This window comes from Eptatretus burgeri, chromosome 15 (genome assembly GCF_056783735.1).
Source record: "Eptatretus burgeri isolate ZD-2024b chromosome 15, Ebu_testis_v1, whole genome shotgun sequence".
NCBI lineage: Eukaryota > Metazoa > Chordata > Myxini > Myxiniformes > Myxinidae > Eptatretus > Eptatretus burgeri.
The window spans coordinates 22,438,158-22,463,896 of NC_140975.1; the positions used below are offsets into that span (position 1 = coordinate 22,438,158).

The following is a 25,739-nucleotide window of genomic DNA, read 5'->3' on the forward strand; positions in this document are numbered from 1 at the left end:
GAGGAAGACACACCCAGAAAAAATACATGTGATCCCACAAATGGAAGTTTTACACCTGCATGAAAAATTCAGTCAAGAGTGCAACATGGTAATGATGGGCCAAACACTCACTATTTGTTTATATCCAGGTATATTGTGTGTGTACATATACTGACTGTACAGACACCGCTGTGCAGAAGTCGTAGACATTTTGCATTTTTCTACTCCGATGCATCGGGGAACCGAAAACTTTGTGTTAAATACAAATACATCTTTATGAAAAATTTAATCCTTATTCAAGTGACCAAGTTTATACACAATGTACCTTGGAATGAACTAATAGAGTCTGCACACCCTTTCCTTCAAAATCTTTGAAATTCTTCTTGGGACACTTTGAAATAATTTTGTTATAAACTCTGATGGAATGGTGTTCCACACTTCTTCCAAGACCTTCCAAAGATTATATAAGTTGCTGGGATTCTTTTTTTTTTTTTTACATTTTATTTGTCCAAATAGTCCCATACAGCTTCAATAATATTGAGATCTGCATTTGAGAGGGCCTACAAGTGTTGAAGACTTCAGTTTCGTCTTTCTTTTGCAAATAAGTTTTAATTTTTCCAGCTGAGTGTTTTGGATCATTATCTTGCTGAAAGATGCAGTTTGGATGAATAATTTTTGGACCATTGGGGATATTGTTAAGGATTTGGCAGTGGCGGGATTCGCACCCGACTCTTGACAGCCAAATGTTGAAGATTCGGTGTCACTGAACAGCACCGCCATCTCCAGGGTTATAACGCCGGCTGGCTCAGCACAGGTCTCAGGTTACGCGCCACGGATCACGATACCAACGTACACCCGTGCCTTGCCAGTTGGGGGAATAGACCCTGGTTAGAGACTGGATTTGTCAGAGACCGAGCGGAGTCTACCAGTCTGTAACCATTTTGGTTTTATATCCAAATCGAGCGGATCGTTCCTCGGCGCGGCACGAATAAATTCAAGGCAGCAAATCTCGTATAACTCAGCCAGATTTATTGGGGCCACATCGGGGAACATAACACAAGCAAAGCATTCACAACAATGTAATAATTAATCTATAACCCGTTCTTAACTAGGGATCTACAGGTTTCAAAGGGAACTCCAGCGAGATAAACCTTAGAGAACATGCAGAAAAGACATGGACAGCATGCAGATAAGACATGCAGACAAGAGAGAGTACTTCGTGATGCCTCATGGACAAGAGGAAAAGTGTCAAAGGCACGAATGCGGCTCGTAACAAGCCGATGTCAACCGATTCGAGCACCCAGCTCGAGCATGCAGCGTGGCAAAATTGTGGCGGCGTCCTTTTGTTGCACTGCCCATGCACGCAGCCTCAGCGTGTGCAGCCCCCATAAGGTCGACGGCACAAGAGCGGAAGGTCCACGGTGTGCTCCAGCTGGCTTTTTACAAGATCCAGCATACGAATCCAGGCCTGGCCTGCTCACCAGATAAGGCCAAATCGGGGTGTTGGGCTCCTGTTGAGGTGTTTTTAATTACGTGGTGGTGAGGTGTTTTGAATTACGTGGTGGTGAGGTGTTTTGAATTACCTGCTGGTGAGGTGTTTTGAATTACGTGGTGGTGAGGTGTTTTGAATTACCTGCTGGTGAGGTGTTTTGAATTACGTGGTGGTGAGGTGTTTTGAATTACCTGCTGGTGAGGTGTTTTTATTTACATGGTGGTGAGTTGTTTTGAATTATGTGGTGGTGAGGTGTTTTGAATTACGTGGTGGTGAGGTGTTTTGAATTACATGGTGGTGAGGTGTTTTGAATTACGTGGTGGTGAGGTGTTTTGAATTACCTGCTGGTGAGGTGTTTTTATTTACATGGTGGTGAGTTGTTTTGAATTACGTGGTGGTGAGGTGTTTTGAACTATGTGGTGGTGAGGTGTTTTGAATTACATGGTGGTGAGGTGTTTTGAATTACGTGGTGGTGAGGTGTTTTGAATTACGTGGTGGTGAGGTGTTTTGAATTACATGGTGAGGTGTTTTGAATTACATGGTGAGGTGTTTTGAATTAGATGGTGAGGAGTTTTGAATGAAATGGTGGTGAGGTGTTTTGAATTACGTGGTGGTGAGGTGTTTTGAATTACCTGCTGGTGAGGTGTTTTGAATTACATGGTGGTGAGGTGTTTTGAATTACCTGCTGGTGAGGTGTTTTGAATTACGTGGTGGTGAGGTGTTTTGAATTACGTGGTGGTGAGGTGTTTTGAATTACCTGCTGGTGAGGTGTTTTGAATTACGTGGTGGTGAGGTGTTTTGAATTACCTGCTGGTGAGGTGTTTTGAATTACATGGTGGTGAGGTGTTTTGAATTACCTGCTGGTGAGGTGTTTTGAATTACGTGGTGGTGAGGTGTTTTGAATTACGTGGTGGTGAGGTGTTTTGAATTACCTGCTGGTGAGGTGTTTTGAATTACGTGGTGGTGAGTTGTTTTGAATTACGTGGTGGTGAGGTGTTTTGAATAATGTGGTGGTGAGGTGTTTTGAATTACATGGTGGTGAGATGTTTTGAATTACGTGGTGGTGAGGTGTTTTGAATTACATGGTGAGGTGTTTTGAATAATGTGGTGGTGAGGTGTTTTGAATAATGTGGTGGTGAGGTGTTTTGAATTACCTGCTGGTGAGATGTTTTGAATTACGTGGTGGTGAGGTGTTTTGAATTACATGGTGAGGTGTTTTGAATTACGTGGTGGTGAGGTGTTTTGAATTACATGGTGAGGTGTTTTGAATTACATGGTGAGGAGTTTTGAATGAAATGGTGGTGAGGTGTTTTGAATTACCTGCTGGTGAGGTGTTTTGAATTATGTGGTGGTGAGGTGTTTTGAATTACGTTGTGGTGAGGTGTTTTTATTTACGTGGTGGTGAGGTGTTTTGAATTACCTGCTGGTGAGGTGTTTTGAATTGCATGGTGAGGTGTTTTGAATTACGTGGTGGTGAGGTGTTTTTATTTACATGGTGGTGAGGTGTTTTGAATCACGTGCTGGTGAACTGTCTTGAATTACCTGCTGCTGAGTGGCTTTGAATTGCATGCTGAGGTGTTTTGAATTACGTGGTGGTGAGGTGTTTTGAATTACATGGTGAGGTGTTTTGAATTACATGGTGAGGTGTTTTGAATTAGATGGTGAGGAGTTTTGAATGAAATGGTGGTGAGGTGTTTTGAATTACCTGCTGGTGAGGTGTTTTGAATTACGTGGTGGTGAGGTGTTTTGAATTACGTGGTGGTGAGGTGTTTTTATTTACGTGGTGGTGAGGTGTTTTGAATTACGTGGTGGTGAGGTGTTTTGAATTACCTGCTGGTGAGGTGTTTTGAATTCCATGGTGAGGTGTTTTGAATTATGTGGTGGTGAGGTGTTTTGAATTACGTGGTGGTGAGGTGTTTTTATTTACGTGGTGATGAGGTGTTTTGAATTACGTGGTGGTGAGGTGTTTTGAATTACCTGCTGGTGAGGTGTTTTTATTTACATGGTGGTGAGTTGTTTTGAATTACGTGGTGGTGAGGTGTTTTGAATTATGTGGTGGTGAGGTGTTTTGAATTACATGGTGGTGAGGTGTTTTGAATTACCTGCTGGTGAGATGTTTTGAATTACGTGGTGGTGAGGTGTTTTGAATTACATGGTGAGGTGTTTTGAATTACGTGGTGGTGAGGTGTTTTGAATTACATGGTGAGGTGTTTTGAATTACATGGTGAGGTGTTTTGAATTACATGGTGAGGAGTTTTGAATGAAATGATGGTGAGGTGTTTTGAATTACCTGCTGGTGAGGTGTTTTGAATTACGTGGTGGTGAGGTGTTTTGAATTACGTGGTGGTGAGGTGTTTTTATTTACGTGGTGGTGAGGTGTTTTGAATTACGTGGTGGTGAGGTGTTTTGAATTACCTGCTGGTGAGGTGTTTTGAATTGCATGGTGAGGTGTTTTGAATTACGTGGTGGTGAGGTGTTTTGAATTACATGGTGAGGTGTTTTGAATTATATGGTGAGGTGTTTTGAATTACATGGTGAGGAGTTTTGAATGAAATGGTGGTGAGGGGTTTTGAATTACGTGGTGGTGAGGTGTTTTGAATTACGTGGTGGTGAGGTGTTTTGAATTACCTGCTGGTGAGGTGTTTTGAATTACGTGGTGGTGAGGTGTTTTGAATTACCTGCTGGTGAGGTGTTTTTATTTACATGGTGGTGAGTTGTTTTGAATTACGTGGTGGTGAGGTGTTTTGAATTATGTGGTGGTGAGGTGTTTTGAATTACATGGTGGTGAGGTGTTTTGATTTACCTGCTGGTGAGATGTTTTGAATTACGTGGTGGTGAGGTGTTTTGAATTACATGGTGAGGTGTTTTGAATTACGTGGTGGTGAGGTGTTTTGAATTACATGGTGAGGTGTTTTGAATTACATGGTGAGGTGTTTTGAATTACATGGTGAGGAGTTTTGAATGAAATGGTGGTGAGGTGTTTTGAATTACCTGCTGGTGAGGTGTTTTGAATTACGTGGTGGTGAGGTGTTTTGAATTACCTGCTGGTGAGGTGTTTTGAATTCCATGGTGAGGTGTTTTGAATTACGTGGTGGTGAGGTGTTTTGAATTACATGGTGAGGTGTTTTGAATTACATGGTGAGGAGTTTTGAATGAAATGGTGGTGAGGTGTTTTGAATTACGTGGTGGTGAGGTGTTTTGAATTACGTGGTGGTGAGGTGTTTTGAATTACCTGCTGGTGAGGTGTTTTGAATTACGTGGTGGTGAGGTGTTTTGAATTACATGGTGAGGTGTTTTGAATTACATGGTGAGGTGTTTTGAATTACATGGTGAGGTGTTTTGAATTACATGGTGAGGAGTTTTGAATGAAATGGTGGTGAGGTGTTTTGAATTACGTGGTGGTGAGGTGTTTTTATTTACATGGTGGTGAGTTGTTTTGAATTACGTGGTGGTGAGGTGTTTTGAATTATGTGGTGGTGAGGTGTTTTGAAGTACATGGTGAGGTGTTTTGAATTACGTGGTGGTGAGGTGTTTTGAATTACATGGTGAGGTGTTTTGAATTACATGGTGAGGAGTTTTGAATGAAATGGTGGTGAGGTGTTTTGAATTACGTGCTGGTGAAGTGTTTTGAATTATGTGGTGGTGAGGTGTTTTGAATTACGTGGTGGTGAGGTGTTTTACTTACGTGGTGGTGAGGTGTTTTGAATTACGTGGTGGTGAGGTGTTTTGAATTACCTGCTGGTGAGGTGTTTTGAATTGCATGGTGAGGTGTTTTGAATTACCTGGTGGTGAGGTGTTTTGAATGACATGGTGAGGTGTTTTGAATTACATGGTGAGGTGTTTTGAATTACATGGTGAGGAGTTTTGAATGAAATGGTGGTGAGGTGTTTTGAATTACGTGGTGGTGAGGTGTTTTGAATTACTTGGTGGTGAGGTGTTTTGAATTACATGGTGGTGAGATGTTTTGAATTACCTACTGGTGAGGTGTTTTGAATAACGTGGTGGTGAGGTGTTTTGAATTACGTGGTGGTAAGGTGTTTTGAATTACGTGGTGGTAAGGTGTTTTGAATTACGTGGTGGTGAGGTGTTTTGAATTACGTGGTGGTGAGGTGTTTTGAATTACGTGGTGGTGAGGTGTTTTGAATTACGTGGTGGTGAGGTGTTTTGAATTACGTGGTGGTGAGGTGTTTTGAATAACGTGGTGGTGAGATGTTTTGAATTACGTGGTGGTGAGGTGTTTTGAATTTCATGGTGGTGAGGTGTTTTGAATTACGTGGTGGTGAGGTGTTTTGAATTACATGGTGGTGAGGTGTTTTGAATTACGTGGTGGTGGGGTGTCTTGAATTACGTGGTGGTGAGGTGTTTTGAATTACGTGGTGGTGAGGTGTTTTGAATTACGTGGTGGTGAGGTGTTTTGAATTACGTGGTGGTGAGGTGTTTTGAATTACATGTTGGTGAGGTGTTTTGAATTACGTGGTGAGGTGTTTTGAATTACGTGGTGGTGAGGTGTTTTGAATTACGAGGTGGTGAGGTGTTTTGAATTACATGGTGGTGAGGTGTTTTGAATTACGTGGTGGTGAGGTGTTTTGAATTACGTGCTGGTGAGGTGTTTTGAATTATGTGGTGGTGAGGTGTTTTAAATTATGTGGTGGTGAGGTGTTTTGAATTAATTGGTGGTGAGGTGTTTTGAATTACGTGGTGGTGAGGTGTTTTTATTTACGTGGTGGTGAGGTGTTTTGAATTACATGGTGGTGAGGTGTTTTGAATTACGTGGTGGTGAGGTGTTTTGAATTACGTGGTGGTGAGGTGTTTTGAATTACGTGGTGGTGTGTTTTGAATTACCTGCTGGTGAGGTGTTTTGAATTACGTGGTGGTGAGGTGTTTTGAATTACCTGCTGGTGAGGTGTTTTGAATTACCTGCTGGTGAGGTGTTTTGAATTACGTGGTGGTGAGGTGTTTTGAATTACCTGCTGGTGAGGTGTTTTGAATTACGTGGTGGTGAGTTGTTTTGAATTACGTGGTGGTGAGGTGTTTTGAATAATGTGGTGGTGAGGTGTTTTGAATTACATGGTGGTGAGGTGTTTTGAATTACCTGCTGGTGAGATGTTTTGAATTACGTGGTGGTGAGGTGTTTTGAATTACATGGTGAGGTGTTTTGAATTACGTGGTGGTGAGGTGTTTTGAATTACATGGTGAGGTGTTTTGAATTACATGGTGAGGAGTTTTGAATGAAATGGTGGTGAGGTGTTTTGAATTACCTGCTGGTGAGGTGTTTTGAATTATGTGGTGGTGAGGTGTTTTGAATTACGTGGTGGTGAGGTGTTTTTATTTACGTGGTGGTGAGGTGTTTTGAATTACCTGCTGGTGAGGTGTTTTGAATTGCATGGTGAGGTGTTTTGAATTACGTGGTGGTGAGGTGTTTTTATTTACATGGTGGTGAGGTGTTTTGAATTACGTGGTGGTGAGGTGTTTTGAATTACCTGCTGGTGAGGTGTTTTGAATTGCATGGTGAGGTGTTTTGAATTACGTGGTGGTGAGGTGTTTTGAATTACATGGTGAGGTGTTTTGAATTACATGGTGAGGTGTTTTGAATTAGATGGTGAGGAGTTTTGAATGAAATGGTGGTGAGGTGTTTTGAATTACCTGCTGGTGAGGTGTTTTGAATTACGTGGTGGTGAGTTGTTTTGAATTACGTGGTGGTGAGGTGTTTTTATTTACGTGGTGGTGAGGTGTTTTGAATTAGGTGGTGGTGAGGTGTTTTGAATTACCTGCTGGTGAGGTGTTTTGAATTCCATGGTGAGGTGTTTTGAATTACGTGGTGGTGAGGTGTTTTGAATTACGTGGTGGTGAGGTGTTTTTATTTACGTGGTGGTGAGGTGTTTTGAATTACGTGGTGGTGAGGTGTTTTGAATTACCTGCTGGTGAGGTGTTTTTATTTACATGGTGGTGAGTTGTTTTGAATTACGTGGTGGTGAGGTGTTTTGAATTATGTGGTGGTGAGGTGTTTTGAATTACATGGTGGTGAGGTGTTTTGAATTACATGGTGAGGTGTTTTGAATTACGTGGTGGTGAGGTGTTTTGAATTACATGGTGAGGTGTTTTGAATTACATGGTGAGGTGTTTTGAATTACCTGCTGGTGAGGTGTTTTGAATTACGTGGTGGTGAGGTGTTTTGAATTACGTGGTGGTGAGGTGTTTTTATTTACGTGGTGGTGAGGTGTTTTGAATTACGTGGTGGTGAGGTGTTTTGAATTACCTGCTGGTGAGGTGTTTTGAATTGCATGGTGAGGTGTTTTGAATTACGTGGTGGTGAGGTGTTTTGAATTACATGGTGAGGTATTTTGAATTATATGGTGAGGTGTTTTGAATTACATGGTGAGGAGTTTTGAATGAAATGGTGGTGAGGTGTTTTGAATTACGTGGTGGTGAGGTGTTTTGAATTACGTGGTGGTGAGGTGTTTTGAATTACCTGCTGGTGAGGTGTTTTGAATTACGTGGTGGTGAGGTGTTTTGAATGGTGGTGAGGTGTTTTGATTTTCCTGCTGGTGAGGTGTTTTTATTTACATGGTGGTGAGTTGTTTTGAATTACGTGGTGGTGAGGTGTTTTGAATTATGTGGTGGTGAGGTGTTTTGAATTACATGGTGGTGAGGTGTTTTGATTTACCTGCTGGTGAGGTGTTTTGAATTACCTGCTGGTGAGGTGTTTTGAATTGCATGGTGAGGTGTTTTGAATTACGTGGTGGTGAGGTGTTTTGAATTACATGGTGAGGAGTTTTGAATGAAATGGTGGTGAGGTGTTTTGAATTACGTGGTGGTGAGGTGTTTTGAATTACGTGGTGGTGAGGTGTTTTGAATAACCTGCTGGTGAGGAGTTTTGAATTACGTGGTGCTGAGGTGTTTTGAATTACCTGCTGGTGAGGTGTTTTGAATTACATGGTGGTGAGGTGTTTTGAATTACGTGGTGGTGAGGTGTTTTGAATTACCTGGTGGTGAGGTGTTTTGAATTACATGGTGGTGAGGTGTTTTGAATTACGTGGTGGTGAGGTGTTTTGAATTACATGGTGAGGTGTTTTGAATTACATGGTGAGGTGTTTTGAATTACATGGTGAGGTGTTTTGAATGGGTGTTTTGAATTACGTGGTGGTGAGGTGTTTTGAATTACATGAGGTGTTTTGAATTACGTGGTGGTGAGGTGTTTTGAATGGTGGTGAGGTGTTTTGAATTACGTGGTGGTGAGGTGTTTTGAATTACGTGGTGGTGAGGTGTTTTGAATTACGTGGTGGTGGTGTTTTGAATTACGTGGTGGTGAGGTGTTTTGAATTACTGGTGGTGAGGTGTTTTGAATTACGTGGTGAGGTGTTTTGAATTACGTGGTGGTGAGGTGTTTTGAATTACGTGGTGAGGTGTTTTGAATTACGTGGTGGTGAGGTGTTTTGAATTACGTGGTGGTGAGGTGTTTTGAATTACGTGGTGGTGAGGTGTTTTGAATTACGTGGTGGTGAGGTGTTTTGAATTACCTGGTGGTGAGGTGTTTTGAATTACGTGGTGGTGAGGTGTTTTGAATTACGTGGTGGTGAGGTGTTTTGAATTACATGGTGGTGAGGTGTTTTGAATTACGTGGTGGTGAGGTGTTTTGAATGGTGGTGAGGTGTTTTGAATTACATGGTGGTGAGGTGTTTTGAATTACGTGGTGGTGAGGTGTTTTGAATTACGTGGTGGTGAGGTGTTTTGAATTAGATGGGTGAGGTGTTTTGAATTAGATGGTGGTGAGGTGTTTTGAATTACGTGGTGGTGAGGTGTTTTGAATTACGTGGTGGTGAGGGGTTTTGAATTACGCGGTGGTGAGGTGTTTTGAATTACGTGGTGGTGAGGTGTTTTGAATTACATGGTGAGAAGTTTTGAATTACGTGGTGGTGAGGTGTTTTGAATTACGTGGTGGTGAGGTGTTTTGAATTACATGGTGGTGAGGTGTTTTGAATTACGTGGTGGTGAGGTGTTTTGAATTACGTGGTGGTGAGGTGTTTTGAATTACGTGGTGGTGAGGTGTTTTGAATTACGTGGTGGTGAGGTGTTTTGAATTACGTGGTGGTGAGGTGTTTTGAATTACATGCTGGTGAGGTGTTTTGAATTACGTGGTGGTGAGGTGTTTTGAATTACATGTGGTGGTGAGGTGTTTTGAATTACATGGTGGTGAGGTGTTTTGAATTACGTGGTGGTGAGGTGTTTTGAATTACGTGGTGGTGAGGTGTTTTGAATTACGTGGTGGTGAGGTGTTTTGAATTACGTGGTGGTGAGGTGTTTTGAATTACGTGGTGGTGAGGTGTTTTGAATTACATGGTGGTGAGGTGTTTTGAATTACATGGTGGTGAGGGGTTTTGAATTACGTGGTGGTGAGGTGTTTTGAATTACGTGGTGGTGAGGTGTTTTGAATTACATGGTGAGGAGTTTTGAATGAAATGGTGGTGAGGTGTTTTGAATTACCTGGTGGTGAGGTGTTTTGAATTACGTGGTGGTGAGGTGTTTTGAATTACGTGGTGGTGAGGTGTTTTGAATTACGTGGTGGTGAGGTGTTTTGAATTACGTGGTGGTGAGGTGTTTTGAATTACCTGCTGGTGAGGTGTTTGAATTGCATGGTGAGGTGTTTTGAATTACGTGGTGGTGAGGTGTTTTGAATTACATGGTGAGGTGTTTTGAATTATGGTGGTGAGGTGTTTTGAATTACATGGTGAGGTGTTTTGAATTACATGGTGAGGTGTTTTGAATTACATGGTGAGGTGTTTTGAATTACATGGTGAGGTGTTTTGAATTACATGGTGGTGGTGAGGTGTTTTGAATTACCTGCTGGTGAGGTGTTTTGAATTACGTGGTGGTGAGGTGTTTTGAATTACGTGGTGGTGAGGTGTTTTGAATTACGTGGTGGTGAGGTGTTTTGAATTACGTGGTGGTGAGGTGTTTTGAATTATGTGTGAGGTGTTTTGAGTGTGGTGAGTTGGTGAGGTGTTTTGAATTACGTGGTGGTGATGGTGATGAGGTGTTTTGAATTACATGGTGACGAGCTGTCTGGCTTTACCTGCTGCTGAGATGGTTTGAATTACGTGGTGGTGAGGTGTTCTGAATTACATGGTGAGCTGTTTTGAATTATGGTGAGGTGTTTTGAATTACATGGTGAGGTGTTTTGAATTACATGGTGAGGTGTTTTGAATTACATGGTGAGGTGTTTTGAATTGTGGTGGTGAGGTGTTTTGAATTACGTGGTGGTGAGGTGTTTTGAATTACGTGGTGGTGAGGTGTTTTGAATTACGTGGTGGTGAGGTGTTTTGAATTACGTGGTGAGGTGTTTTGACGGTGGTGAGGTGTTTTGAATTACGTGGTGGTGAGGTGTTTTGAATTACGTGGTGGTGAGGTGTTTTGAATTCCATGGTGAGGTGTTTTGAATTACGTGGTGGTGTTTTGAATTACATGGTGAGGTGTTTTGAATTACATGGTGAGGAGTTTTGAATGAAATGGTGGTGAGGTGTTTTGAATTACGTGGTGGTGAGGTGTTTTGAATTACGTGGTGGTGAGGTGTTTTGAATTACCTGGTGGTGAGGTGTTTTGAATTACGTGGTGGTGAGGTGTTTTGAATTACGTGGTGGTGAGGTGTTTTGAATTACCTGCTGGTGAGGTGTTTTGAATTACATGGTGGTGAGGTGTTTTGAATTACATGGTGGTGAGGTGTTTTGAATTACATGGTGGTGAGGTGTTTTGAATTACGTGGTGGTGAGGTGTTTTGAATTTACATGTGGTGGTGAGGTGTTTTGAATTACGTGGTGGTGAGGTGTTTTGAATTATGGTGGTGAGGTGTTTTGAATTACGTGGTGGTGAGGTGTTTTGAATTACCTGCTGGTGAGGTGTTTTGAATTACGTGGTGGTGAGGTGTTTTGAATTACATGGTGAGGTGTTTTGAATTACATGGTGAGGTGTTTTGAATTACATGGTGAGGAGTTTTGAATGAAATGGTGGTGAGGTGTTTTGAATTACCTGCTGGTGAGGTGTTTTGAATTATGTGGTGGTGAGGTGTTTTGAATTACGTGGTGGTGAGGTGTTTTGAATTACGTGGTGGTGAGGTGTTTTGAATTACCTGCTGGTGAGGTGTTTTAATTACATGGTGGTGAGGTGTTTTGAATTACGTGGTGGTGAGGTGTTTTGAATTACATGGTGGTGAGGTGTTTTGAATTACGTGGTGGTGAGGTGTTTTGAATTACGTGGTGGTGAGGTGTTTTGAATTACGTGGTGGTGAGGTGTTTTGAATTACCTGCTGGTGAGGTGTTTTGAATTACATGGTGAGGTGTTTTGAATTACATGGTGGTGAGGTGTTTTGAATTACGTGGTGGTGAGGTGTTTTGAATTACGTGGTGGTGAGGTGTTTTGAATTACGTGGTGGTGAGGTGTTTTGAATTACGTGGTGGTGAGGTGTTTTGAATTACGTGGTGGTGAGGTGTTTTGAATTACATGGTGGTGAGGTGTTTTGAATTACGTGGATGAGGTGGTGAGGTGTTTTGAATTACATGGTGAGGTGTTTTGAATGTGGTGGTGAGGTGTTTTGAATTACGTGGTGGTGAGGTGTTTTGAATTACGTGGTGGTGAGGTGTTTTGAATTACGTGGTGGTGAGGTGTTTTGAATTACGTGGTGGTGAGGTGTTTTGAATTACGTGGTGGTGAGGTGTTTTGAATTACATGGTGGTGAGGTGTTTTGAATTACGTGGTGGTGAGGTGTTTTGAATTACGTGGTGGTGAGGTGTTTTGAATTACGTGGTGGTGAGGTGTTTTGAATTACGTGGTGGTGAGGTGTTTTGAATTACGTGGTGGTGAGGTGTTTTGAATTACGTGGTGGTGAGGTGTTTTGAATTACATGGTGGTGAGGTGTTTTGAATTACGTGGTGGTGAGGTGTTTTGAATTACATGGTGAGGTGTTTTGAATTACATGGTGAGGTGTTTTGAATTACATGGTGAGGAGTTTTGAATGAAATGGTGGTGAGGTGTTTTGAATTACGTGGTGGTGAGGTGTTTTGAATTACGTGGTGGTGAGGTGTTTTGAATTACATGGTGAGGTGTTTTGAATTACCTGCTGGTGAGGTGTTTTGAATTACATGGTGAGGTGTTTTGAATTACGAAATGGTGGTGAGGTGTTTTGAATTACATGGTGAGTGGTGGTGGTGAGGTGTTTTGAATTACGTGGTGGTGAGGTGTTTTGAATTACGTGGTGGTGAGGTGTTTTGAATTACCTGCTGGTGAGGTGTTTTGAATTACGTGGTGGTGAGGTGTTTTGAATTACCTGCTGGTGAGGTGTTTTGAATTACGTGGTGGTGAGGTGTTTTGAATTACGTGGTGGTGAGGTGTTTTGAATTACGTGGTGGTGAGGCGTTTTGAATTACGTGGTGGCGAGGTGTTTTGCAATACATGGTGTGGTGTTTTGAATTACATGGTGAGGTGTTTTGAATTACATGGTGGTGGTGAGGTGTTTTGAATTACATGGTGAGGAGTTTTGAATGAAATGGTGGTGAGGTGTTTTGAATTACCTGGTGGTGAGGTGTTTTGAATTACGTGGTGGTGAGGTGTTTTGAATTACGTGGTGGTGAGGTGTTTTGAATTACATGGTGGTGAGGTGTTTTGAATTACGTGGTGGTGAGGTGTTTTGAATTACGTGGTGGTGAGGTGTTTTGAATTACATGGTGAGGTGTTTTGAATTACGTGGTGGTGAGGTGTTTTGAATTACATGGTGAGGTGTTTTGAATTACATGGTGAGGTGTTTTGAATTACGTGGTGGTGAGGTGTTTTGAATTACGTGGTGGTGAGGTGTTTTGAATGAGGTGTTTTGAATGGTGGTGAGGTGTTTTGAATTACATGGTGAGGTGTTTTGAATTACATGGTGAGGTGTTTTGAATTACATGGTGAGGTGTTTTGAATCATGGTGGTGAGGTGTTTTGAATTACGTGGTGGTGAGGTGTTTTGAATTACGGTGGTGAGGTGTTTTGAATTACGTGGTGGTGAGGTGTTTTGAATTACGTGGTGGTGAGGTGTTTTGAATTACGTGGTGGTGAGGTGTTTTGAATTACGTGGTGGTGAGGTGTTTTGAATTACGTGGTGGTGAGGTGTTTTGAATTACGTGGTGGTGAGGTGTTTTGAATTACGTGGTGGTGAGGTGTTTTGAATTACGTGGTGGTGAGGTGTTTTGAATTACATGGTGAGGTGGAATGTGGTGAGGTGTTTTGAATTACGTGGTGGTGAGGTGTTTTGAATTACCTGGTGGTGAGGTGTTTTGAATGTGGTGGTGAGGTGTTTTGAATTACGTGGTGGTGAGGTGTTTTGAATTACGTGGTGGTGAGGTGTTTTGAATTACGTGGTGGTGAGGTGTTTTGAATGCATGGTGAGGTGTTTTGAATTACGTGGTGGTGAGGTGTTTTGAATTACATGGTGGTGAGGTGTTTTGAATTAAATGGTGGTGAGGTGTTTTGAATTACGTGGTGGTGAGGTGTTTTGAATTACGTGGTGGTGAGGTGTTTTGAATTACCTGCTGGTGAGGTGTTTTGAATTACGTGGTGGTGAGGTGTTTTGAATTACCTGCTGGTGAGGTGTTTTGAATTACGTGGTGGTGAGGTGTTTTGAATTACCTGCTGGTGAGGTGTTTTTATTTACATGGTGGTGAGTTGTTTTGAATTACGTGGTGGTGAGGTGTTTTGAATTATGTGGTGGTGAGGTGTTTTGAATTACATGGTGGTGAGGTGTTTTGAATTACCTGCTGGTGAGATGTTTTGAATTACGTGGTGGTGAGGTGTTTTGAATTACATGGTGAGGTGTTTTGAATTACGTGGTGGTGAGGTGTTTTGAATTACATGGTGAGGTGTTTTGAATTACATGGTGAGGAGTTTTGAATGAAATGGTGGTGAGGTGTTTTGAATTACCTGCTGGTGAGGTGTTTTGAATTACGTGGTGGTGAGGTGTTTTGAATTACGTGGTGGTGAGGTGTTTTTATTTACGTGGTGGTGAGGTGTTTTGAATTACGTGGTGGTGAGGTGTTTTGAATTACCTGCTGGTGAGGTGTTTTGAATTGCATGGTGAGGTGTTTTGAATTACGTGGTGGTGAGGTGTTTTGAATTACATGGTGAGGTGTTTTGAATTATATGGTGAGGTGTTTTGAATTACATGGTGAGGAGTTTTGAATGAAATGGTGGTGAGGTGTTTTGAATTACGTGGTGGTGAGGTGTTTTGAATTACGTGGTGGTGAGGTGTTTTGAATTACCTGCTGGTGAGGTGTTTTGAATTACGTGGTGGTGAGGTGTTTTGAATTACCTGCTGGTGAGGTGTTTTTATTTACATGGTGGTGAGTTGTTTTGAATTACGTGGTGGTGAGGTGTTTTGAATTATGTGGTGGTGAGGTGTTTTGAATTACATGGTGGTGAGGTGTTTTGAATTCCATGGTGAGGTGTTTTGAATTACGTGGTGGTGAGGTGTTTTGAATAACATGGTGAGGTGTTTTGAATTAGATGGTGAGGAGTTTTGAATGAAATGGTGGTGAGGTGTTTTGAATTACGTGGTGGTGAGGTGTTTTGAATTACGTGGTGGTGAGGTGTTTTGAATTACGTGGTGGTGAGGTGTTTTGAATTACATGGTGAGGTGTTTTGAATTACATGGTGAGGTGTTTTGAATTAGATGGTGAGGAGTTTTGAATGAAATGGTGGTGAGGTGTTTTGAATTACGTGGTGGTGAGGTGTTTTGAATTACCTGCTGGTGAGGTGTTTTGAATTACGTGGTGGTGAGGTGTTTTGAATTACCTGCTGGTGAGGTGTTTTGAATTACGTGGTGGTGAGGTGTTTTGAATTACCTGCTGGTGAGGTGTTTTGAATTACATGGTGGTGAGGTGTTTTGAATTACGTGGTGGTGAGGTGTTTTGAATTACATGGTGGTGAGGTGTTTTGAATTACATGGGACATGGTGAGGTGTTTTGAATGAAATGGTGGTGAGGTGTTTTGAATTACCTGCTGGTGAAGTGTTTTGAATTATGTGGTGGTGAGGTGTTTTGAATTACGTGGTGGTGAGGTGTTTTTACTTACGTGGTGGTGAGGTGTTTTGAATTACGTGGTGGTGAGGTGTTTTGAATTACGTGGTGAGGTGTTTTGAATTGCATGGTGAGGTGTTTTGAATTACGTGGTGGTGAGGTGTTTTGAATACATGGTGAGGTGTTTTGAATGGTGAGGTGTTTTGAATTACATGGTGAGGTGTTTTGAATTACATGGTGGTGAGGTGTTTTGAATTACGTGGTGGTGAGGTGTTTTGAATTACGTGGTGGTGAGGTGTTTTGAATTACGTGGTGGTGAGGTGTTTTGAATTACGTGGTGGTGAGGTGTTTTGAATTACGTGGTGGTGAGGTGTTTTGAATTACGTGGTGGTGAGGTGTTTTGAATTACGTGGTGGTGAGGTGTTTTGAATTACGTGGTGGTGAGGTGTTTTGAATTACGTGGTGGTGAGGTGTTTTGAATTACGTGGTGGTGAGGTGTTTTGAATTACGTGGTGGTGAGGTGTTTTGAATTACGTGGTGGTGAGGTGTTTTGAATTACGTGGTGGTGAGGTGTTTTGAATTACGTGGTGGTGAGGTGTTTTGAATTACGTGGTGGTGAGGTGTTTTGAATTACGTGGTGGTGAGGTGTTTTGAATTACGTGGTGGTGAGGTGTTTTTATTTACGTGGTGGTGAGGTGTTTTGAATTACGTGGTGGTGAGGTGTTTTGAATTACGTGGTGGTGAGGTGTTTTGAATTACGTGGTGGTGAGGTGTTTTGAATTACGTGGTGGTGAGGTGTTTTTATTTACGTGGTGGTGAGGTGTTTTGAATTACGTGGTGGTGAGGTGTTTTGAATTACGTGGTGGTGAGGTGTTTTGAATTACGTGGTGGTGAGGTGTTTTGAATTACGTGGTGGTGAGGTGTTTTGAATTACGTGGTGGTGAGGTGTTTTGAATTACGTGGTGGTGAGGTGTTTTGAATTACATGGTGGTGAGGTGTTTTGAATTACGTGGTGGTGAGGTGTTTTGAATTACGTGGTGGTGAGGTGTTTTGAATTACGTGGTGGTGAGGTGTTTTGAATTACGTGGTGGTGAGGTGTTTTGAATTACGTGGTGGTGAGGTGTTTTGAATTACGTGGTGGTGAGGTGTTTTGAATTACATGGTGAGGTGTTTTGAATTACCTGGTGGTGAGGTGTTTTGAATGAAATGGTGGTGAGGTGTTTTGAATTACCTGCTGGTGAGGTGTTTTGAATTATGTGGTGGTGAGGTGTTTTGAATTACGTGGTGGTGAGGTGTTTTGAATTACCTGGTGAGGTGTTTTGAATTACGTGGTGGTGAGGTGTTTTGAATTACCTGGTGGTGAGGTGTTTTGAATTATGGTGGTGAGGTGTTTTGAATTACCTGGTGAGTGGTGGTAGGTGTTTTGAATTACGTGGTGAGGTGTTTTGAATTATGTGGTGGTGAGGTGTTTTGAATTACGTGGTGGTGAGGTGTTTTGAATTACATGGTGAGGTGTTTTGAATTACATGGTGGTGAGGTGTTTTGAATTACGAAATGGTGGTGAGGTGTTTTGAATTATGGTAGTGGTGGTGAGGTGTTTTGAATTACGTGGTGGTGAGGTGTTTTGAATTACGTGGTGGTGAGGTGTTTTGAATTACGTGGTGGTGAGGTGTTTTGAATTACGTGGTGGTGAGGTGTTTTGAATTACCTGCTGGTGAGGTGTTTTGAATTACGTGGTGGTGAGGTGTTTTGAATTACGTGGTGGTGAGGTGTTTTGAATTACGTGGTGGTGAGGTGTTTTGAATTACGTGGTGGTGAGGTGTTTTGAATTACGTGGTGGTGAGGTGTTTTGAATTACATGGTGGTGAGGTGTTTTGAATTACGTGCTGGTGAGGTGTTTTGAATTATGTGGTGGTGGTGAGGTGTTTTGAATTACGTGGTGGTGAGGTGTTTTGAATTACGTGGTGGTGAGGTGTTTTGAATTACCTGGTGGTGAGGTGTTTTGAATTACGTGGTGGTGAGGTGTTTTGAATTACGTGGTGGTGAGGTGTTTTGAATTACGTGGTGGTGAGGTGTTTTGAATTACCTGCTGGTGAGGTGTTTTGAATTCCATGGTGAGGTGTTTTGAATTACGTGGTGGTGAGGTGTTTTGAATTATGTGGTGGTGAGGTGTTTTGAATTACCTGCTGGTGAGGTGTTTTTATTTACATGGTGGTGAGTTGTTTTGAATTATGTGGTGGTGAGGTGTTTTGAATTACATGGTGGTGAGGTGTTTTGAATTACCTGGTGGTGAGGTGTTTTGAATTACGTGGTGGTGAGGTGTTTTGAATTACATGGTGGTGAGGTGTTTTGAATTACGTGGTGGTGAGGTGTTTTGAATTACATGGTGGTGAGGTGTTTTGAATTACATGGTGAGGTGTTTTGAATTACATGGTGAGGAGTTTTGAATGAAATGGTGGTGAGGTGTTTTGAATTACGTGCTGGTGAGGTGTTTTGAATTACGTGGTGGTGAGGTGTTTTGAATTACGTGGTGGTGAGGTGTTTTGAATTACGTGGTGGTGAGGTGTTTTGAATTACGTGGTGGTGAGGTGTTTTGAATTACCTGCTGGTGAGGTGTTTTGAATTACGTGGTGGTGAGGTGCATGGTGAGGTGTTTTGAATTACGTGGTGGTGAGGTGTTTTGAATTACATGGTGAGGTGTTTTGAATTACATGGTGAGGTGTTTTGAATTACATGGTGAGGAGTTTTGAATGAAATGGTGGTGAGGTGTTTTGAATTACGTGCTGGTGAGGTGTTTTGAATTACATGGTGGTGAGGTGTTTTGAATTACGTGGTGGTGAGGTGTTTTGAATTTACGTGGTGGTGAGGTGTTTTGAATTACGTGGTGGTGAGGTGTTTTGAATTACCTGCTGGTGAGGTGTTTTGAATTGCATGGTGAGGTGTTTTGAATTACGTGGTGGTGAGGTGTTTTGAATTACATGGTGAGGTGTTTTGAATTATATGGTGAGGTGTTTTGAATTACATGGTGAGGAGTTTTGAATGAAATGGTGGTGAGGTGTTTTGAATTACGTGGTGGTGAGGTGTTTTGAATTACGTGGTGGTGAGGTGTTTTGAATTACGTGGTGGTGAGGTGTTTTGAATAACCTGCTGGTGAGGAGTTTTGAATTACGTGGTGCTGAGGTGTTTTGAATTACCTGCTGGTGAGGTGTTTTGAATTACGTGGTGGTGAGATGTTTTGAATTACCTGCTGGTGAGGTGTTTTTATTTACATGGTGGTGAGTTGTTTTGAATTACGTGGTGGTGAGGTGTTTTGAATTATGTGGTGGTGAGGTGTTTTGAATTACATGGTGGTGAGGTGTTTTGAATTACCTGCTGGTGAGATGTTTTGAATTACGTGGTGGTGAGGTGTTTTGAATTACATGGTGAGGTGTTTTGAATTACATGGTGAGGTGTTTTGAATTACATGGTGAGGAGTTTTGAATGAAATGGTGGTGAGGTGTTTTGAATTACCTGCTGGTGAGGTGTTTTGAATTACGTGGTGGTGAGGTGTTTTGAATTACGTGGTGGTGAGGTGTTTTTATTTACGTGGTGGTGAGGTGTTTTGAATTACGTGGTGGTGAGGTGTTTTGAATTACCTGCTGGTGAGGTGTTTTGAATTGCATGGTGAGGTGTTTTGAATTACGTGGTGGTGAGGTGTTTTGAATTACATGGTGAGGTGTTTTGAATTATATGGTGAGGTGTTTTGAATTACATGGTGAGGAGTTTTGAATGAAATGGTGGTGAGGTGTTTTGAATTACGTGGTGGTGAGGTGTTTTGAATTACGTGGTGGTGAGGTGTTTTGAATTACCTGCTGGTGAGGTGTTTTGAATTACGTGGTGGTGAGGTGTTTTGAATTACCTGCTGGTGAGGTGTTTTTATTTACATGGTGGTGAGTTGTTTTGAATTACGTGGTGGTGAGGTGTTTTGAATTATGTGGTGGTGAGGTGTTTTGAATTACATGGTGGTGAGGTGTTTTGAATTCCATGGTGAGGTGTTTTGAATTACGTGGTGGTGAGGTGTTTTGAATAACATGGTGAGGTGTTTTGAATTAGATGGTGAGGAGTTTTGAATGAAATGGTGGTGAGGTGTTTTGAATTACGTGGTGGTGAGGTGTTTTGAATTACGTGGTGGTGAGGTGTTTTGAATTACGTGGTGGTGAGGTGTTTTGAATTACATGGTGAGGTGTTTTGAATTACATGGTGAGGTGTTTTGAATTAGATGGTGAGGAGTTTTGAATGAAATGGTGGTGAGGTGTTTTGAATTACGTGGTGGTGAGGTGTTTTGAATTACCTGCTGGTGAGGTGTTTTGAATTACGTGGTGGTGAGGTGTTTTGAATTACCTGCTGGTGAGGTGTTTTGAATTACGTGGTGGTGAGGTGTTTTGAATTACCTGCTGGTGAGGTGTTTTTATTTACATGGTGGTGAGTTGTTTTGAATTACGTGGTGGTGAGGTGTTTTGAATTATGTGGTGGTGAGGTGTTTTGAATTACATGGCGAGGTGTTTTGAATTACGTGGTGGTGAGGTGTTTTGAATTACATGGTGAGGTGTTTTGAATTACATGGTGAGGAGTTTTGAATGAAATGGTGGTGAGGTGTTTTGAATTACCTGCTGGTGAAGTGTTTTGAATTATGTGGTGGTGAGGTGTTTTGAATTACGTGGTGGTGAGGTGTTTTTACTTACGTGGTGGTGAGGTGTTTTGAATTACGTGGTGGTGAGGTGTTTTGAATTACCTGCTGGTGAGGTGTTTTGAATTGCATGGTGAGGTGTTTTGAATTACCTGGTGGTGAGGTGTTTTGAATGACATGGTGAGGTGTTTTGAATTACATGGTGAGGTGTTTTGAATTACATGGTGAGGAGTTTTGAATGAAATGGTGGTGAGGTGTTTTGAATTACGTGGTGGTGAGGTGTTTTGAATTACTTGGTGGTGAGGTGTTTTGAATTACATGGTGGTGAGATGTTTTGAATTACCTACTGGTGAGGTGTTTTGAATAACGTGGTGGTGAGGTGTTTTGAATTACGTGGTGGTAAGGTGTTTTGAATTACGTGGTGGTAAGGTGTTTTGAATTACGTGGTGGTGAGGTGTTTTGAATTACGTGGTGGTGAGGTGTTTTGAATTACGTGGTGGTGAGGTGTTTTGAATTACGTGGTGGTGAGGTGTTTTGAATTACGTGGTGGTGAGGTGTTTTGAATAACGTGGTGGTGAGATGTTTTGAATTACGTGGTGGTGAGGTGTTTTGAATTTCATGGTGGTGAGGTGTTTTGAATTACGTGGTGGTGAGGTGTTTTGAATTACATGGTGGTGAGGTGTTTTGAACTACGGGGTGGTGGGGTGTCTTGAATTACGTGGTGGTGAGGTGTTTTGAATTACGTGGTGGTGAGGTGTTTTGAATTACGTGGTGGTGAGGTGTTTTGAATTACGTGGTGGTGAGGTGTTTTGAATTACATGTTGGTGAGGTGTTTTGAATTACGTGGTGAGGTGTTTTGAATTACGTGGTGGTGAGGTGTTTTGAATTACGAGGTGGTGAGGTGTTTTGAATTACATGGTGGTGAGGTGTTTTGAATTACGTGCTGGTGAGGTGTTTTGAATTACGTGCTGGTGAGGTGTTTTGAATGATGTGGTGGTGAGGTGTTTTAAATTATGTGGTGGTGAGGTGTTTTGAATTACTTGGTGGTGAGGTGTTTTGAATTACGTGGTGGTGAGGTGTTTTTATTTACGTGGTGGTGAGGTGTTTTGAATTACGTGGTGGTGAGGTGTTTTGAATTACGTGGTGGTGAGGTGTTTTGAATTACGTGGTGGTGAGGTGTTTTGAATTACGTGGTGGTGTGTTTTGAATTACCTGCTGGTGAGGTGTTTTGAATTACGTGGTGGTGAGGTGTTTTGAATTACCTGCTGGTGAGGTGTTTTGAATTACCTGCTGGTGAGGTGTTTTGAATTACGTTGTGGTGAGGTGTTTTGAATTACCTGCTGGTGAGGTGTTTTGAATTACGTGGTGGTGAGTTGTTTTGAATTACGTGGTGGTGAGGTGTTTTGAATAATGTGGTGGTGAGGTGTTTTGAATTACATGGTGGTGAGGTGTTTTGAATTACCTGCTGGTGAGATGTTTTGAATTATGTGGTGGTGAGGTGTTTTGAATTACATGGTGAGGTGTTTTGAATTACGTGGTGGTGAGGTGTTTTGAATTACATGGTGAGGTGTTTTGAATTACATGGTGAGGAGTTTTGAATGAAATGGTGGTGAGGTGTTTTGAATTACCTGCTGGTGAGGTGTTTTGAATTATGTGGTGGTGAGGTGTTTTGAATTACGTGGTGGTGAGGTGTTTTTATTTACGTGGTGGTGAGGTGTTTTGAATTACCTGCTGGTGAGGTGTTTTGAATTGCATGGTGAGGTGTTTTGAATTACGTGGTGGTGAGGTGTTTTTATTTACATGGTGGTGAGGTGTTTTGAATTACGTGGTGGTGAGGTGTTTTGAATTACCTGCTGGTGAGGTGTTTTGAATTGCATGGTGAGGTGTTTTGAATTACGTGGTGGTGAGGTGTTTTGAATTACATGGTGAGGTGTTTTGAATTACATGGTGAGGTGTTTTGAATTAGATGGTGAGGAGTTTTGAATGAAATGGTGGTGAGGTGTTTTGAATTACCTGCTGGTGAGGTGTTTTGAATTACCTGGTGGTGAGGTGTTTTGAATTACGTGGTGGTGAGGTGTTTTTATTTACGTGGTGGTGAGGTGTTTTGAATTACGTGGTGGTGAGGTGTTTTGAATTACCTGCTGGTGAGGTGTTTTGAATTCCATGGTGAGGTGTTTTGAATTACGTGGTGGTGAGGTGTTTTGAATTACGTGGTGGTGAGGTGTTTTTATTTACGTGGTGGTGAGGTGTTTTGAATTACGTGGTGGTGAGGTGTTTTGAATTACCTGCTGGTGAGGTGTTTTTATTTACGTGGTGGTGAGTTGTTTTGAATTACGTGGTGGTGAGGTGTTTTGAATTATGTGGTGGTGAGGTGTTTTGAATTACATGGTGGTGAGGTGTTTTGAATTACCTGCTGGTGAGATGTTTTGAATTACGTGGTGGTGAGGTGTTTTGAATTACATGGTGAGGTGTTTTGAATTACGTGGTGGTGAGGTGTTTTGAATTACATGGTGAGGTGTTTTGAATTACATGGTGAGGTGTTTTGAATTACATGGTGAGGAGTTTTGAATGAAATGGTGGTGAGGTGTTTTGAATTACCTGCTGGTGAGGTGTTTTGAATTACGTGGTGGTGAGGTGTTTTGAATTACGTGGTGGTGAGGTGTTTTTATTTACGTGGTGGTGAGGTGTTTTGAATTACGTGGTGGTGAGGTGTTTTGAATTACCTGCTGGTGAGGTGTTTTGAATTGCATGGTGAGGTGTTTTGAATTACGTGGTGGTGAGGTGTTTTGAATTACATGGTGAGGTGTTTTGAATTATATGGTGAGGTGTTTTGAATTACATGGTGAGGAGTTTTGAATGAAATGGTGGTGAGGGGTTTTGAATTACGTGGTGGTGAGGTGTTTTGAATTACGTGGTGGTGAGGTGTTTTGAATTACGTGGTGGTGAGGTGTTTTGAATTACCTGCTGGTGAGGTGTTTTGAATTACGTGGTGGTGAGGTGTTTTGAATTACCTGCTGGTGAGGTGTTTTTATTTACATGGTGGTGAGTTGTTTTGAATTACGTGGTGGTGAGGTGTTTTGAATTATGTGGTGGTGAGGTGTTTTGAATTACATGGTGGTGAGGTGTTTTGATTTACCTGCTGGTGAGATGTTTTGAATTACGTGGTGGTGAGGTGTTTTGAATTACATGGTGAGGTGTTTTGAATTACGTGGTGGTGAGGTGTTTTGAATTACATGGTGAGGTGTTTTGAATTACATGGTGAGGAGTTTTGAATGAAATGGTGGTGAGGTGTTTTGAATTACCTGCTGGTGAGGTGTTTTGAATTACGTGGTGGTGAGGTGTTTTGAATTACGTGGTGGTGAGGTGTTTTTATTTACGTGGTGGTGAGGTGTTTTGAATTACGTGGTGGTGAGGTGTTTTGAATTACCTGCTGGTGAGGTGTTTTGAATTCCATGGTGAGGTGTTTTGAATTACGTGGTGGTGAGGTGTTTTGAATTACATGGTGAGGTGTTTTGAATTACATGGTGAGGAGTTTTGAATGAAATGGTGGTGAGGTGTTTTGAATTACGTGGTGGTGAGTTGTTTTTATTTACATGGTGGTGAGGTGTTTTGAATTACGTGGTGGTGAGGTGTTTTGAATTACGTGGTGGTGAGGTGTTTTGAATTACATGGTGAGGGGTTTTGAATTACATGGTGAGGTGTTTTGAATTACATGGTGAGGTGTTTTGAATTACATGGTGAGGAGTTTTGAATGAAATGGTGGTGAGGTGTTTTGAATTACGTGGTGGTGAGGTGTTTTGAATTATGTGGTGAGGAGTTTTGAATGAAATGGTGGTGAGGTGTTTTGAATTACCTGCTGGTGAGATGTTTTGAATTACGTGGTGGTGAGGTGTTTTGAATTACATGGTGAGGTGTTTTGAATTACGTGGTGGTGAGGTGTTTTGCATTACATGGTGAGGTGTTTTGAATTCCATGGTGAGGGGTTTTGAATGAAATGGTGGTGAGGTGTTTTGAATTACGTGGTGGTGAGGTGTTTTGAATTACGTGGTGGTGAGGTGTTTTGAATTACGTGGTGGTGAGGTGTTTTGAATTACCTGCTGGTGAGGTGTTTTGAATTACGTGGTGGTGAGGTGTTTTGAATTACCTGCTGGTGAGGTGTCTTGAATTACATGGTGAGGTGTTTTGAATTACATGGTGAGGTGTTTTGAATTCCATGGTGAGGGGTTTTGAATGAAATGGTGGTGAGGTGTTTTGAATTACCTGCTGGTGAGGTGTTTTGAATTATGTGGTGGTGAGGTGTTTTTATTTACGTGGTGGTGAGGTGTTTTGAATTACCTGCTGGTGAGGTGTTTTGAATTACCTGCTGGTGAGGTGTTTTGAATTGCATGGTGAGGTGTTTTGAATTACGTGGTGGTGAGGTGTTTTGAATTACATGGTGAGGTGTTTTGAATTACATGGTGAGGAGTTTTGAATGAAATGGTGGTGAGGTGTTTTGAATTACGTGGTGGTGAGGTGTTTTGAATTACGTGGTGGTGAGGTGTTTTGAATAACCTGCTGGTGAGGAGTTTTGAATTACGTGGTGCTGAGGTGTTTTGAATTACCTGCTGGTGAGGTGTTTTGAATTACGTGGTGGTGAGATGTTTTGAATTACCTGCTGGTGAGGTGTTTTTATTTACATGGTGGTGAGTTGTTTTGAATTACGTGGTGGTGAGGTGTTTTGAATTATGTGGTGGTGAGGTGTTTTGAATTACATGGTGGTGAGGTGTTTTGAATTACCTGCTGGTGAGATGTTTTGAATTACGTGGTGGTGAGGTGTTTTGAATTACATGGTGAGGTGTTTTGAATTAGATGGTGAGGAGTTTTGAATGAAATGGTGGTGAGGTGTTTTGAATTACGTGGTGGTGAGGTGTTTTGAATTACGTGGTGGCGAGGTGTTGTGAATTACCTGGTGGTGAGGTGTTTTGAATTACGTGGTGGTGAGGTGTTTTGAATTACCTGCTGGTGAGGTGTTTTGAATTACGTGGTGGTGAGGTGTTTTGAATTACCTGCTGGTGAGGTGTTTTTATTTACATGGTGGTGAGTTGTTTTGAATTACGTGGTGGTGAGGTGTTTTGAATTATGTGGTGGTGAGGTGTTTTGAATTACATGGTGGTGAGGTGTTTTGAATTACCTGCTGGTGAGATGTTTTGAATTACGTGGTGGTGAGGTGTTTTGAATTACATGGTGAGGTGTTTTGAATTACGTGGTGGTGAGGTGTTTTGAATTACATGGTGAGGTGTTTTGAATTACATGGTGAGGAGTTTTGAATGAAATGGTGGTGAGGTGTTTTGAATTACCTGCTGGTGAAGTGTTTTGAATTATGTGGTGGTGAGGTGTTTTGAATTACGTGGTGGTGAGGTGTTTTTACTTACGTGGTGGTGAGGTGTTTTGAATTACGTGGTGGTGAGGTGTTTTGAATTACCTGCTGGTGAGGTGTTTTGAATTGCATGGTGAGGTGTTTTGAATTACCTGGTGGTGAGGTGTTTTGAATGACATGGTGAGGTGTTTTGAATTACATGGTGAGGTGT

General features: G+C 41.8%; 1 protein-coding gene across 7 annotated transcripts in view; it reads left to right on the top strand.

Annotated features, from left to right (window-relative positions):
- The window catches only part of LOC147011722 (mechanosensitive cation channel TMEM63B-like), a 192,780-nt gene that overhangs the window by 91,228 nt on the left and 75,813 nt on the right, over nt 1-25,739 (top strand). The window lies entirely within an intron of this gene.